Source organism: Ovis canadensis, chromosome 3, assembly GCF_042477335.2.
Source record: "Ovis canadensis isolate MfBH-ARS-UI-01 breed Bighorn chromosome 3, ARS-UI_OviCan_v2, whole genome shotgun sequence".
Taxonomy (NCBI): Eukaryota; Metazoa; Chordata; class Mammalia; order Artiodactyla; family Bovidae; genus Ovis; species Ovis canadensis.
Window position 1 is genome coordinate 127373157 of NC_091247.1, and position 15017 is coordinate 127388173.

Here is a 15017-nt window from a genome sequence, read left to right on the forward strand (position 1 = left end):
ATAGTACTTTGTGACTGTGGTCCATTTTTAAAAACATTTTTATTAGAGTATAGTTGATTTGCAATGTATGGTCCATTGTAACAGCTCTTACAAACAATCCTGATTATTTCTGGAGCTGGAATTTTGGGAACTATATAGCACATTCATTTCAATTTAAGAATGTTCAGCTGCTGTGTGCTATATAAGCTGTTGAATGTAAACGGGAAATCTTGTGTAGAGATTTAGATTCTAATGGAGTGTGGCTGAAGTTCCTATTATATCTGTACTTCAGTTTTTAGCCTACCAGGTTGGTGTTTTCTTCTTCATTCTAGCCATCAGTTTCTCTGTCTTTCTGTATATCTACTGTGCAAATCCTATTTTAGGTATTTCTTGGCTATTGCAACATACTAGGGTAGGTAGGGCACCCCTAGGGCAAACTCTAGCTGCCTCTAGAACCTTTTATTCTTATCCAGAGCCAGATATCGGAGAAGGCAATGGCAACCCACTCCAGTACTCTTGCCTGGAGAATCTCATGGACGGAGGAGCCTGGTGGGCTGCCGTCTATGGGGTCGCACAGAGTCGGACACGACTGAAGCAACTTAGCAGCAGCAGCAGAGCCAGATAAATACACAGCTGTGAAGTAGGTGATACTGTTTTTGAGTCTCTTTCTCTGAACTTATGGCACATCACCTGTTGTATAGTTGAGAGAATAGGAACATGGGCATAACATAGACTTGGCTTAGAAAGTTCATGCTACTATTTATAGATTGTATGATATTGAATAATTTACTTACCATCTCCATATTTCCATTACCTAATTTGGAAAGTGGGAATAGTAGTCTCTGTAACTGGTGGTTTTATATTAATATATTAAGTTAGATCAAGCATACAAAGCACTTCATGGTTTGCTAACTTCTCAATGTTGTTCGGTCGCTAAGTTGTCAGTTGACTTCTCGCGACTCCGTGGACTGTGGCCCACCGGGCTTCCCCTTTGTCCATGGGATTCTTCCGGCAAGAATACTGGAGTGGGTTGCCATTTCCTTCTCCAGCTTCTCAATAGATGGTGGCTGATGTCACCAAGGATAAGCATTTTTAAAACCTATTTGTATGGCATTGTGATAGATTGAGTTGAAAAGATAGTAAGATATACTGCCCTTTGATCTCTGCAGTTTAGTCAGGATAATAATTAATTTTTTCATTATTCATTAACAAATAATTAGTAAATACCTACTACATGAAAGGGGGAGTTTTGATGGTGATATTATAACAATGAACAAAAGAGAAGTGAGTCTTGCCTTCATGGAACTTATTGTTTGGTGGGAGAGACAGACTCTAAACAAAAACACATTACTTGAATAATTTTTAAATTACAGTGATAAGTATCATGAACAAAAAATATAGAATAGGGGCATTCAGACATCACCAGGGGTCACCCTTACCTTTGAATCAAAAAGAAATATTGATCCCTTTTACCAGGTTTTCTACAAAAATGTATATCTTAATTATGGTTGTACAGATTTCCTCCAGATTTTTGATAATCACCTTTCTATGATTTCTTGTGCCTGTGAAAATCTTTCTTTCTCTGTGATTTTAACTCATATAATGTTTTTCTTCTCCTCTATCATGAATTAACACTGATTACCCAGCTTTTCTAATATAACAATTATTTTTTTTTAAAAAAGGTCTCTAATGCTGAAGTTGACACAGGTAACTGCTATTTATTAATGGCAATACTGGGCAACTGCAAGATTATGTAGGCACTCTCCTACCTTTTTTTCTGAAAGAGGAATGTTTTTCCTTTTCTATGTTATTATGAACTAGCGTGGATCTTGGTGGATATAATGCTAAATGATAATGATGGTGAAATGAATGTCTATATGCTCTATAGATAGAATATTAAAAGGAAAATAAATAACACAAGTCTTTTCCCTTAGAAGTATATAGGGATATGAAAGTAGTCCAGAATATTTTCTTGTGGTTAAACTTCATTTTTTAAATTCTTGGAGCTAAGTATCAGCAAGCTTATTTCTTTTGACTTCATGTCAGCAAGTAAATAACTTGTTTTGGGAAGTTAACACATATTTGGTTGTGAGAGAGTATGTGCTTATGGGTCTTAGTTATACTCTTCAATATCCTACTCCTGTTCAGTTCAGTTCAGTTCAGTCGCTCAGTTGTGTCTGACTCTCTGCGACCCCATGAATCGCAGCACGCCAGGCCTCCCTGTCCATCACCATCTCCCGGAGTTCACCCACACTCCTGTGCATCGAGTCGGATATGCCATCCAGCCATCTCATCCTCTGTCGTCCCCTTCTCCTCCTGCTCCCAATCCCTCCAAGCATCAGGGTCTTTTCCAATGAATCAACTCTTTGCATGAGGTGGCCAAAGTACTGGAGTTTCAGCCTCAGCATCAGTCCTTCCAATGAACACCCAGGACTGGTCTCCTTTAGGATGGACTGGTTGGATCTCCTTGCAGTCCAAGGGACTCTCAAGAGTCTTCTCCAACACCACAGTTCAAAAGCATCAATTCTTCGGTGCTCAGCCTTCTTCACAGTCCAACTCTCACATCCATACATGACTACTGGAAAAGCCATAGCCTTGACTAGACGGACCTTTGTTGGCAAAGTAATGTCTCTGCTTTTCAATATGCTATCTAGGTTGGTCATAATTTTCCCACCAAGGAGTAAGTGTCTTTTAATTTCATGGCTGCAGTCACCATCTGCAGTAATTTTGGAGCCCCCAAAAATAAAGTCTGACAGTGTTTCCACTGTTTCCCCATCTATATGCCATGAAGTGATGGGACCAGATGCCATGATCTTAGTTTTCTGAATGTTGAGCTTTAAGCCAACTTTTTCACTCTCCTCTTTCACTTTCATCAAGAGGCTCTTTAATTCTTCTTCACTTTCTGCCATAAGGGTGGTGTCATCTGCCTATCTGAGGTTATTGATATTTCTCCCGGCAATCTTGATTCCAGCTTGTGCTTCTTCCAGCCCAGTGTTTCTCATGATGTACTCTGCATATAAGTTAAATAAGCAGGGTGACAATATACAGCCTTGATGTACTCCTTTTCCTATTTGGAACCAGTCTGTTGTTCCATGTCCAGTTCTACCTGTTGCTTCCTGACCTGCATATAGGTTTCTCAAGAGGCAGGTCAGGTGGTCTGGTATTCCCATCTCTTTCAGAATTTTCTACAGTTTATTGTGATCCACACTGTCAAAAGCTTTGTCATAGTCAATAAAACAGAAATAGATGTTTTTCTGGAACTCTCTTGCTTTTTCCGTGATCCAGTGGATGTTGGCAATTTGATCTCTGGTTCCTCTGCCTTTTCTGAAACCAGCTTGAACATCTAGAAGTTCATGGTTCATGTATTGTTGAAGCCTGGCTTAGAGAATTTTGAGCATTACTTAACTAGCATGTGAGATGAGTGCAATTGTGCGGTAGTTTGAGCATTCTTTGGCATTGCCTTTCTTTGGGATTGAAATGAAAACTGACCTTTTCCAGTCCTGTGGCCACTGCTGAGTTTTCCAAATTTGCTGGCATATTGAGGGCAGGACTTTCACAGCATCATCTCTCAGGATTTGAAATAGTTTGACTGGAATTCCATCACCTCCACTAGCTTTGTTCGTAGTGATGCTTTCTAAGGCTCACTTGACTTCACATTCCAGGATGCCTGGCTCTAGGTGAGTGATCACACCATCATGATTATCTGGGTCGTGAAGATATTTTTTGTACAGTTCTTCTCTGTGTCTGTGTACAATGCCAGAGACCTGGGTTTGATCCCTGGGTTGGGAAGATTCCCTGGAGAAGGAAATGGCAACCCACTCCAGTACTCTTGCCTTGAAAATCTCATGGACGGAGGAGCTTGGTGCAGGCTACCATCCATGGGGTCGCAAAGAGTCAGGCACGACTGAGCGACTTCACTTTCTAGGTGTTTCTTGACTTCCTACTTTTGCATTCCAGTCCCCTATAATGAAAAGGACATCTTTTTGGAGTGTTAGTTCTAAAAGGTCTTGTAGGTCTTCATAGAATTGTTCAACTTCAGCTTTCAACTTTTTTGTAGAGTTACTGGTTGGGTTATAGGCTTGGATCACCGTGATATTGAATGGTTTGCCTTGGAAATGACCAGAGATCATTCTGTCGTTTTTGAGATTGCATCCAAGTACTGCATTTCCGACTCGTTCGTTGACCGTGATGGCTACTCCATTTCTTCTGAGGGATTCCTAACCACAGTAATAGATATAATGGTCACCTGAGTTAAATTCACCCTTTCCAGTCCATTTTAGTTCGCTGATTCCTAGAATGTCAACATTCACTCTTGCCATCTCCTGTTTGACCACTTCCAATTTGCCTTGAATCATGGACCTGACATTCCAGGTTCCTGTGCAATATTGCTCTTTACAGCATTGGACCTTGCTTCTATCACCAGTCACATCCACAACTGGGTATTGTTTTTGCTTTGGCTCCATCCCTTCATTCTTTCTGGAGTTATTTCTCCACTGATCTCCAGTAGCATATTGGGCACCTACTGAACTGGAGAGTTCCTCTTTCAGTATCCTATCATTTTGCCTTTTCATAGTGTTCATGGGGTTCTCAAGGCAAGAATACTGAAGTGGCTTGCCATTTCCTTCTCCAGTGGACCACAGTCTGTCAGAGCTCTCCACCATGACCTGTCCATCTTGGGTGGCCCCACACGGCATGGCTTAGTTGAAAATGCCCAGAGATATAGATGAAAGATTCCTGACCTATTACTGGAACAAGTGTCCTCTTCCCAAATATAGGCTTGAAAGCTAGTGGTGGCAAACTGCTTTTGATAAGTCAAAATGGTGTACTTGAGAAGGGAGAAGCATTTAGACCAATAAACTTCATGATTTCTGAAGTTTAGGGCTCGTGTAAGTGCTTGGGTTCAGTGAGTTGTATTTTATCTGAAGTTTTTCACATGTCTATTGGAAAAGGCAATGGCACCCCACTCCAGTACTCTTGCCTGGAAAATCCCATGGATGGAGGAGCCTGGTAGGCTGCAGTCCATGGGGTCGCTGAGGGTTGGACACGACTGAGCGACTTCGCTTTCACTTTTCACTTTCATGCACTGGAGAAGGAAATGGCAACCCACTCCAGTGTTCTTGCCTGGAGAATCCCAGGGACAGGGGAGCCTGGTGGGCTGCCGTCTATGGGGTCACACAGAGTCAGACACGGCTGAAGTGACTTAGCAGCAGCAGCATTGACATATCAAATTGTGACAATTTTTTTTTTCTGAACTTATTTGACCTCTACCTGCTCAGTCGATTCAGTTGTGTCTGACTCTGTGACCCTGTGGCCCGTAGCCCACCAGGGTCCTCTGTCCTTGGATTTCTCCAGGCAAGAATACTGAAGTGGGTTGCCATTTCATTCTCCAGGGGATCTTCCTGACCCAGGGATGGAACCCGTCTCTAACATTGCCAAGTCCTGCATTGTCAGGCGGGTTCTTTACCAATAGCACCACCTGGATAAAAGAGCTTAAGAATTTCGGTTCTAACTCTGAAGTTCTGAGTTCATTTGGAGAATATCAAAATGCTTTCTATATTCTCTACTCTCCACAATCTCTCATTCTAATAACAGGTAAAATATAAAAATGGAATATACATATATGATAGTTCTCCGGAGATTTGGGGATAAAAGATGTGCTATTAATGACAAAATGACCTCTTGGTAGTTTGTCCTCAATTTTCTTTTGATCTCACTGATTTTTCTTCCCTGTAAATATCAATATATGATTCATCCAGAAGAAAATTGCCAGTGTGGTTATGTAATTTCTCTGTGAGACACATTTATTAGAAATAGAGACCAAAGAATGAAATTTTATATAAGAAGTTGCTGGTCATCAATATTTCTTTAGTTTTTCAGGCATTCTGCTCAGCACCCATCTTTCTTACCATGTGGTATACTTAATCTTTATGACATCTCCCCAAACTAGCTAATCTCCCCTACTAATTCCATGCTTCACCACCAGCTCAGTTTAATTTTCTTCTCAATACTTGCAGCTATTTGAAATTGGTTATTTGCTTACATTTTGTCTACACCGATTAGAATGTAAGCTCCCTTCCAGCTGTTTTCCTGATGACAATTCACTCTTTATGTGTCTTTTATTTCTCTTGTCTACATTTGACCTACTCTCTCCTTTTATAAGAAGAAATGCAGATGTCCTCAATAGATTAGTTAAGGCAAAACACAAATTAAGAAATTTATTACAAGCAATGGGCTTCCCTGGTAGCTCAGATGGTAAAGAATCCATCTGCAATGCAGGAGACCTGGGTTCGATCCCTGGGTTGGGAAGATTCCCTGGAGAAGGGCATGGCTACCCACTCCAGTATCCTTACCTGGAGAATCACCTCGGATAGAGGTGCCTGGCAGGCTACAGTCCATGGGGTCACAAAGAGTTGGGCACGACTAACTAAGCACAGCATGGCACACATTACGAGCAAATTGTGTAGCCCCATATGATTTTGCCCGTATTGTTTACAACTCCATGCCTAGTATCAGAAATAGTGACAGACATATAGTGAGACACTCAACAAATATTTCTTAACTGAATATAGTCTCAACTTATTAGACTAGATACAAGAAAATCACGTTGTTGTCTAAAAGCAGACCTGAGATAGGAACACAAACTTGCTGAGCCTGCAAGCTCATAAATTTTCCTGTGCCAATTTGCCTCTGAACTGCACTTTTAACAACAACAGTTGATGAAGTAGAATTTAGCAGAATCTTAAAGGGAAAATTACCGTATCGTATGAGTTGACTCTACTTCTAGCCGAAGATGTCCCAGCAAGAAATGAATATCTGATTTTACCCAATAGGATTTCCCAAAAGCTCAAATAGGTTTGAAAAAGTGGCCTGAGGCCCTGAAAGAAAAGATGGCTGAAAAGAGATGGGAGGCCTTCAAAAGCACGTCATCTGTGCACTTAACCTTGACAAACCATTGCACTGCGTCAGTATGGTTTCTTTCCTTTTCTCAGAGCAGTGTCTCATTATTCCCCCTCTGAACAAACTTCAAACAGTCTTCTCACTCTCAGATGGTGATCTTAACTCAGATTTAACTGGAAAATAAAACAAGATTGATCAGACTCTAGGAATACAACTGTCCTCAGAGACTTGTTGCTCCATCTGATGGATGGTCCAGCGGGCTGATCTGGGCTTAATAAAAGTTGCAAGGAAACTAAGTTTTGTTTACCATGTCAAAATGTTGTGCTGAGATGCTTGTGAGTTCTTAGTGAAGTTCTGGGAGGGAGAAGCTAGGCACTATGCTTCTGTGCTCCTGTGTATGAAAAAGACCTGGATTTGTTACATTGTGCTTGAGTTTGAAACTACATATGACTCTTGCTGGGGCTTCTCAGGTGGTGCTAGTGGTAAAGAACCCACCTGCCAGTGCAGGAGACATAAGAGGCGCGGGTTTGATCCTTGGGTTGGAAAGATCCCCTGGAAAAGGAAATGGCAACCCACTACAGTATTCTTGCCTAGGAAATCCCATGGCCAGAGATATGTCTCTGCTCTTTAATACGCTGTCTAGATTGATCATAACTTTTCTTCCAGGGAGCAAGTGTCTTTTAATTTTGTGGCTGCAGTCACAATCCACAGTGATTTTCGAGCCCCCAAAAGTGAAGTCTCTCACTGTTTCTGTTATTGCCCCATCTATTTGCCATGAAGTGATGGGACCGGATGCCATGATCTTAGTTTTCTGAATGATGAGTTTTAAGCCAACCTTTTCACTCTCCTCTTTCACTTTCATCAAGAGGCTCTTTAGTTCTTCTTCACTTTCTGCCAGAAGGAGTGGGGAAGAGTGTCCTCACAGAAGGTACAGTAAATGCAGATCCTTTATGCACAACTGGCTTCATTGGTGTGTGGTCAGGGCTACTGCCCAGATCCTTTGCACAAGACACACACCACCTTGAAATTATTAATAAAGTTTGAACAAGAGGGCCTGCATTTCTATTTTGCCACTACTGTCCTTAAGGCCCTGCAGGGGAATAGTAATGAACTATCCATCATTAGGGAGGAGTGAGCAGGAGGGGGAGGGGTAGAAGTTGTGGATATAATGCAGCAATACACCTTGTATGACCTTAAATGACCTTGAATAATGTTTCCCCAGGATCGTTCTAACTACTGTTTTGAAAACAGAATGAAGGGACCAAGGGTAAATTGATCACAGGGTGATCTCAGTAAGACTTGATGGTGGGGTAACATCTGTTCCTAAAGGTAAAGTACCATTGTATCATCCTGTTTTTAATTAAGGGCTTATAGTTTTCAAGGCATTTAGATGACATTTTATGGACCAAAGGGAGAAAACCTTGTTAAAAAGTGTCATTTGGTTATAGGATGCAAGCCCAGAAAAAAATTGTCTTATGTTGATGCATCACTTATGACTTATAATCTAAAAGTCTCATGCATAATTTTAAAAATGCCTTATAAACTATATGAAGTTATTATCATATTATAACGGGAGAGTTTGAACTTGATCTATAAAGGTTCCTTCCAATTCTCATTTTCTTTATACTTTGTCTTTTGCCATTTAATACTATCGGAAATCTCAATTCATTTTGCTTACTCTGGCCCCAGACAGGTTGGGTCTATTTTCAATTCATGTTAAATGTTGAGGGTTGTACAGTTGTCAGAGTTTTATATTTTTATATATAATTATATATATTTCATTAGAATCAAATGAGATAATGTATATAAAAATACCTTGGAAAGTGTAAATCACCCTCTAAATACAAGAGATGAAGTATAATATTAGGAAGATTGCACTTTAAATCAGTTTGAAATAATTTGTTTGAAATCTTGCTTACATTTTCCAGCAATCTGAGAGAACTATATACTCGTTTACTATTACTGAGACATAGAACATGCTTTCATTTTATAAAATTAAATTTTTGGAGATGGATTAACTAGCAATTTTCTACATACTGTAAAGATTGTTCTTCTGATATTGGCACTTGTAGGCTGTTTAGAATATTCCTGCCAAATATGCAGTTTCTTGAGTTTTTTCAGTTGGTGGGAGAGAATTTTCTGTGCTCATGCTTGTTTCCAACTTTAGACTTCTATTTATAGGCATGAAAATAAACTTTTTTCCCCTTCTAAAATGTTAAGTTAGAGTACTCATTCCCGGATCAAGTTTTTGGCAGTTAAAAATTTTTGCTTACAAATTATCTATGTTTTTATGATCCAGACAGTGATGCAATTTTAGATATACTTCCTTAGAAAGATGGCCATCTCTGCAAAGGTCAAGTCCTCTGAAATTGCTCTTGATCCCAGCTTCAAACATCAAGTATCAGCTCTTACTAAGATCTCCCTTTCCAGTCCTCCCTAAATTCCCAGATTAGGTCACATGCCTTTACTGCCCTCCACTCTTCCTCTAACATTTGTCATGATTAGGTTGATATATATTTTTGTTTATCAACTCTCTCCCCCACAGAGTCTAAACTCATTTGGAGCTGAGACTGCCCTTGTTTGTTCTCCCGGTCCTATAACGTGACTTGGCAGATAGGTACTGTGTGTTTGTTCACTGAATAATTAACTCAGGCGCCTCCTTCAAGTGGGACTACAGTACTAAAATTTTGCAGGATAAGATAATATGTAAAAGATATTAAGAGCCATGGGATGAATAGTGATGATGTAGTGAATGAGTTTATTAGAAATAAACCTTATTTTACTGTTTTACTTTACTGTTTACTTTTTCACTATTGGCTAGATTATGCTGCACTACGCATCTGTCTCCCAAATGTTAATGCATCTCTCATGAGGTCATTGAGATCATCGCTCTACGTCTGCAGTCCCCCACCTTTGTGTCACCAGGGCCCCGTTTCACGGAAGACAGTTTTTCCACGGACTGGGGCTGGGGGTGGGGGGTGGTTTTGGTTTCACCTGTCACTCATCTCTTGCTGTGTGGCCTGGTTCCTAACAGGAAGGGGACTGGCACCATTCCATGGTTGAGGGACTGGGAACCCCTGCTCCAGAAAGTAACTCAGGGACTCCAGGTGACTTCTCCCACTCTATTGGGACATACTGTCTCAAGGCTTGGTTTCTAGGGTGACTGCTGCAGGGAAAGAGAGAGGGGATGGGGACCTCACAGGCACTGCTAAAAGGTGTGGGCTGGAAATGATAAGACATTGACAGCGATTCACAGCCATTTGGCCAATACTTGTCCCCTGGCCCTGCAGGGTGCATGAAAGTTGTCTTTTCTGCAACTGAAAAAGAGGCAAAGTACATGTGGTGAGAACTAAACAATTTTACCATTAAGTAAAAATTTTATTATTTTTATTATTTTTGAAGTAATTTTATACTAGGTAGTGTTTATTTCAGCTGTTAGAATGAAGAATTGGAGAAGACAATGGCACCCCACTCCAGTACTCTTGCCTGGAAAATCCCATGGACAGAGGAGCCTGGAAGGCCGCAATCCATGGGGTCGCTGAGGGTCAGACACGACTGAGCGACTTCACCTTCACTTTTCACTTTCATGCATTGGAGAAGAAAATGGCAACCCACTCCAGTGTTCTTGCCTGGAGAATCCCAGGGACGGGGGAGCCTGGTGGGCTGCCGTCTATGGGGTTGCACAGAGTTGGACACGACTGAAGTGACTTAGCAGCAGCAGCAGCAGCAGCAGAGAGCCCCTTCATATAAAAGAACAGGGCTTGATCAGAAAATATCATCTTGAAGGCATAGTGTCTTGAATTAACTTTATTAGCCTAACCCCAACCATCAGCTGTCAGTAACATTGCCAAGTTATTTAAGATCGTTCCATCCTTCTTCCCTCCCTCCCTCCCTTCCTTCCTCTTTCTCCCTCTTTGGAATGATCAATTTGAAAGCTTGAAATTTATAAATAGCAGTATAGGTCACTAAAAACAAGAATAAAATAAACTCGTTTTTTTTATTTTTAACTTTAAAAACTTTCACAGTTTAAAACATAAATGGCAAATTTATCTTCAAATTATGAACTGACAATACTTGATAAAGTCATTCAGTCACCCTGCTGAAATAATGATAACTCTCATAGTGAAGGATGTGACTAGGATTATGAAAGTGGGGGAAAAATGTTACAAAGCGAAGTTACACATAGAGATGCGAACACGAATTTTTGTAAAGAGCCTTGCACCGAGTCTGCATAATTCATTTTGACATTTTAACTAATTTTCAAGCTTACAAACTACTTATTTTTCAATTTAGTCAGATAACTTACTAATAACAAGTATGCTTAGCCAAAGTAGTTAGTAAAACTAAGAAAAATGGTCAAACTGGTGGAACACATAGTTTTAGCTTCATATCATATCTAAAAGACTGTGACAGAATTGAGTGTGACCAAAAGTTGTTTTGGTTTGGAATCCCTGGCCCCATTTTTGGTGTAAATGTTAGAAATCGAGTATTCTGGAACAGCTTCTCACAGGGATGTCTTACTGAATCAAACAAACTGACTTTTTCAGCCACATCTGATTCTACCACAATTACACATGTGCAGACTAGGCATAAAAGCCATATTAAAATGTTCTCACTTAAAGCCAAAAACTGGTCAGTATAAAAATGTGTGTGCATTTATTAACATGCATTTATGTTATAAAAATATACTTTCTGGGAAATGTAGTTTGGCTTACTGCATCCTCCTAATATCTTGTCTATAGAAGGAAGCTTTACATCAAATGACAGTATGTAATGTCAAGGGAGCTTTTGCAAACTTTAGCAATGCCCATTTTGGTTAACATTTAGCCATTTATTGAAAGTATGTCCTGTATTATAGGTTGTAAGTAAATATCTTTTGAATTAAGATTAATACCAATTTAATATTAATTTGACACCTTACTTATTTAGCTTTTTTTTCATACTTCTATCTGAAAAACTTCCTGCAAACAGCAAAGCAAATTTGTTTTGATCAAACTGTTGTTTTTTAGTCACTAAGTTGTGACCAAGTCTTTGTGACCCTATGGACTGCAGCACGCCAGGCTTCCCAGTCCTTCACTATCTCAATACTAGTTATTAATGTCTAGAGTATGGTTTATTCATTCAAGTGTTTATTGAGCACCTACTAATACCACTATTCTAGAACTTTGGTTTAAATTAATTAAACAAGATTTCTGTTCTCATAAATGTGGGGGAGAACAGATATTAACAATGTTAAGTTAAAAGTCTTTGTAGTGTGCTAAAAATCAAGTGGCAGGAAAGTACTAAAACGTGGCTGGGCCAGGTTAGACCTCATTGAGAAGGTGCCATCTGATTAGCTGCTTGAAAATGTTGTGGCAGCATCTATCTAATAATTTGCAGAACATCATTCCAAGTGACGGGAAGAACAGAGAAGAGAGGCATGACTGGGTGGGTCTCCTGCGTTTGCAGAAAAGCAAGGTGGCTCATGTGACCTGAGCCCAGTAAGAGAAGGGGGAGCTGTAGGAGCTGAGGTGCAAGGGGGAGAACTGGGAACCAAGACTGAGTTTCAGCCTGAGTGAAATGGGGAGACTATAGGTTTCAAGCAGGACAGTGGCGTGATCTGAGTGGTAATGAAACCAGTGACTACTGCCCGGGTCAAGAGGAAACTGTAGGGCAGCATGCCTGAAGGAAGGAGGGCAGTTGTGTGATGCGATGGCTAAGACGATGAGCGCCATCTGGGTGTGGAGAAGTGGATTCTGGTAATACATTGAAAATAGAGTCAGTGGGATTTGCTAATGGAGCTGACAGCGGGTGGGGAGACGAGGGGAGACCGGAAAAGTGAAAAGAGAGAGGACAGAGCAGAAAGGCGGGCAGAGGGTAAAGAGGAGGAGAGAGAGAGGACAGAGGGAGAAATTAAAAAACTAGAGCAGTGTGTGTGAGTCCAGGGATTTTTGCCCAAGGAACAGGGAAGATGCAATAGTTCCGTGAAAGCTTGGTGGGAGGGCAATGAAGAGGATCAAGGGTTTATGTCTGAGAGTGTTTTGCCTATGTTCTCCTCTAGGAGTTTTATAGTTTCTGATCTTACATTTAGATCTTTAATCCATTTTGAGTTTATTTTTGTGTGCGGTGTTAGAAAGTGATCTAGTTTCATTCTTTTACAAGTGGTTGACCAGTTTTCCCAGCACCACTTGTTAAAGAGATTGTCTTTACTCCATTGTATATTCTTGCCTCCTTTGTCAAAGATAAGGTGTCCATATGTGTGTGGATTTATCTCTGGGCTTTCTATTTTGTTCCATTGATCTATATGTCTGTCTTTGTGCCAGTACCATACTGTCTTGATGACTGTGGCTTTGTAGTAGAGCCTGAAGTCAGGCAAGTTGATTCCTCCAGTTCCATTCTTCTTTCTCAAGATTGCTTTGGCTATTCGAGGTTTTTTGTATTTCCATACAAAGCTTGAAATTATTTGTTCTAGTTCTGTGAAAAATGTGGCTGGTAGCTTGATAGGGATTGCATTGAATTTGTAAATTGCTTTGGGTAGTATACTCATTTTCACTATATTGATTCTTCCAATCCATGAACATGGTATATTTCTCCATCTATTAGTGTCCTCTTTGATTTCTTTCATCAGTGTTTTATAGTTTTCTATATATAGGTCTTTAGTTTCCTCTATGATCCACCTCCCAGAATTCTGGAAATAAAAGCAAAAATAAACAAATGGGATCTAATTAAAATTAAAAGCTTCTGCACAACAAAGGAAAATATAAGCAAGGTGAAAAGACAGCCTTCGGAATGGGAGAAAATAATAGCAAATGAAGCAACTGACAAACAACTAATCTCAAAAATATACAAGCAACTTCTGCAGCTCAACTCCAGAAAAATAAACGACCCAATCAAAAAATGGGCCAAAGAACTAAATAGACATTTCTCCAAAGAAGACATACGGATGGCTAACAAACACATGAAAAGATGCTCAACATCACTCATTATTAGAGAAATGCAAATCAAAACCACAATGAGGTACCACTTCACACCAGTCAGAATGGCTGCGATCCAAAAATCTGCAAGCAATAAATGCTGGAGAGGGTGTGGAGAAAAGGGAACCCTCCTACACTGTTGGTGGGAATGCAAACTAGTACAGCCACTATGGAGAACAGTGTGGAGATTCCTTAAAAAATTGCAAATAGAACTACCTTATGACCCAGCAATCCCACTGCTGGGCATACACACCGAGGAAACCAGAATTGAAAGAGACACATGTACCCCAATGTTCATCGCAGCACTGTTTATAATAGCCAGGACATGGAAACAACCTAGATGTCCATCAGCAGATGAATGGATAAGAAAGCAGTGGTACATATACACAATGGAGTATTACTCAGCCGTTAAAAAGAATTCATTTGAATCAGTTCTGATGAGATGGATGAAACTGGAGCCGATTATACAGAGTGAAGTAAGCCAGAAAGAAAAACACCAATACAGTATACTAACACATATATATGGAATTTAGGAAGATGGCAATGATGACCCTGTATGCAAGACAGGGAAAGAGACACAGATGTGTATAATGGACTTTTGGACTCAGAGGGAGAGGGAGAGGGTGGGATGATTTGGGAGAATGACATTCTAACATGTATACTATCATGTGAATTGAATCGCCAGTCTATGTCTGACGTAGGATGCAGCATGCTTGGGGCTGGTGCATGGGGATGACCCAGAAAGATGTTCTGGGGAGGGAGGTGGGAGGGGGGGTTCATGTTTGGGAATGCATGTAAGAATTAAAGATTTTAAAATTTAAAAAATAAAAAACTAAAAATTAAAAAAAAAAACATAAAAAAAAGAGGATCAAGGGTTCAGTTTTGGACTTGAATTTGAGATGAATTACACATTTGTGTGGAACATTGAGCAATTAGTTGTATATAGGAAGCTAAGGTATCAGCAAACAGACTTATTCTAATAAAAGACTATTTGGAGAAGGCAGAATGTTAAGAACTGTTTCAGAAGCATTTTCATGATTTCCGTTAAATAAAACTATTTCCCCTCTGTCCTGTATATTGTATTTTATAGCTCTGTGTGTGTGTGTGTGTGTGTGTGTGTGTGTATGTGTGTGTCTCACATGACTGGTCATAGGCTTGCTGGTGGGAAAATAGCACCATCTTGTGGGT

General features: G+C 40.1%; 1 long non-coding RNA gene across 15 annotated transcripts in view; it reads left to right on the forward strand.

Moving 5' to 3' along the window:
* Positions 1-430: 430 nt before the first annotated feature.
* The window catches only part of LOC138435699 (uncharacterized), a 260432-nt gene continuing 245845 nt past the window's right edge, over positions 431-15017 (forward strand). For 13 of the 15 annotated variants that reach the window (XR_011255187.1, XR_011255196.1, XR_011255198.1 and 10 more), the window contains exon 1: positions 441-619. This is a non-coding gene — a long non-coding RNA (uncharacterized lncRNA). Of the gene's footprint in view, positions 620-15017 lie in introns of all 15 variants that reach the window. The other 2 variants (XR_011255185.1, XR_011255192.1) reach the window with 1 other exon arrangement.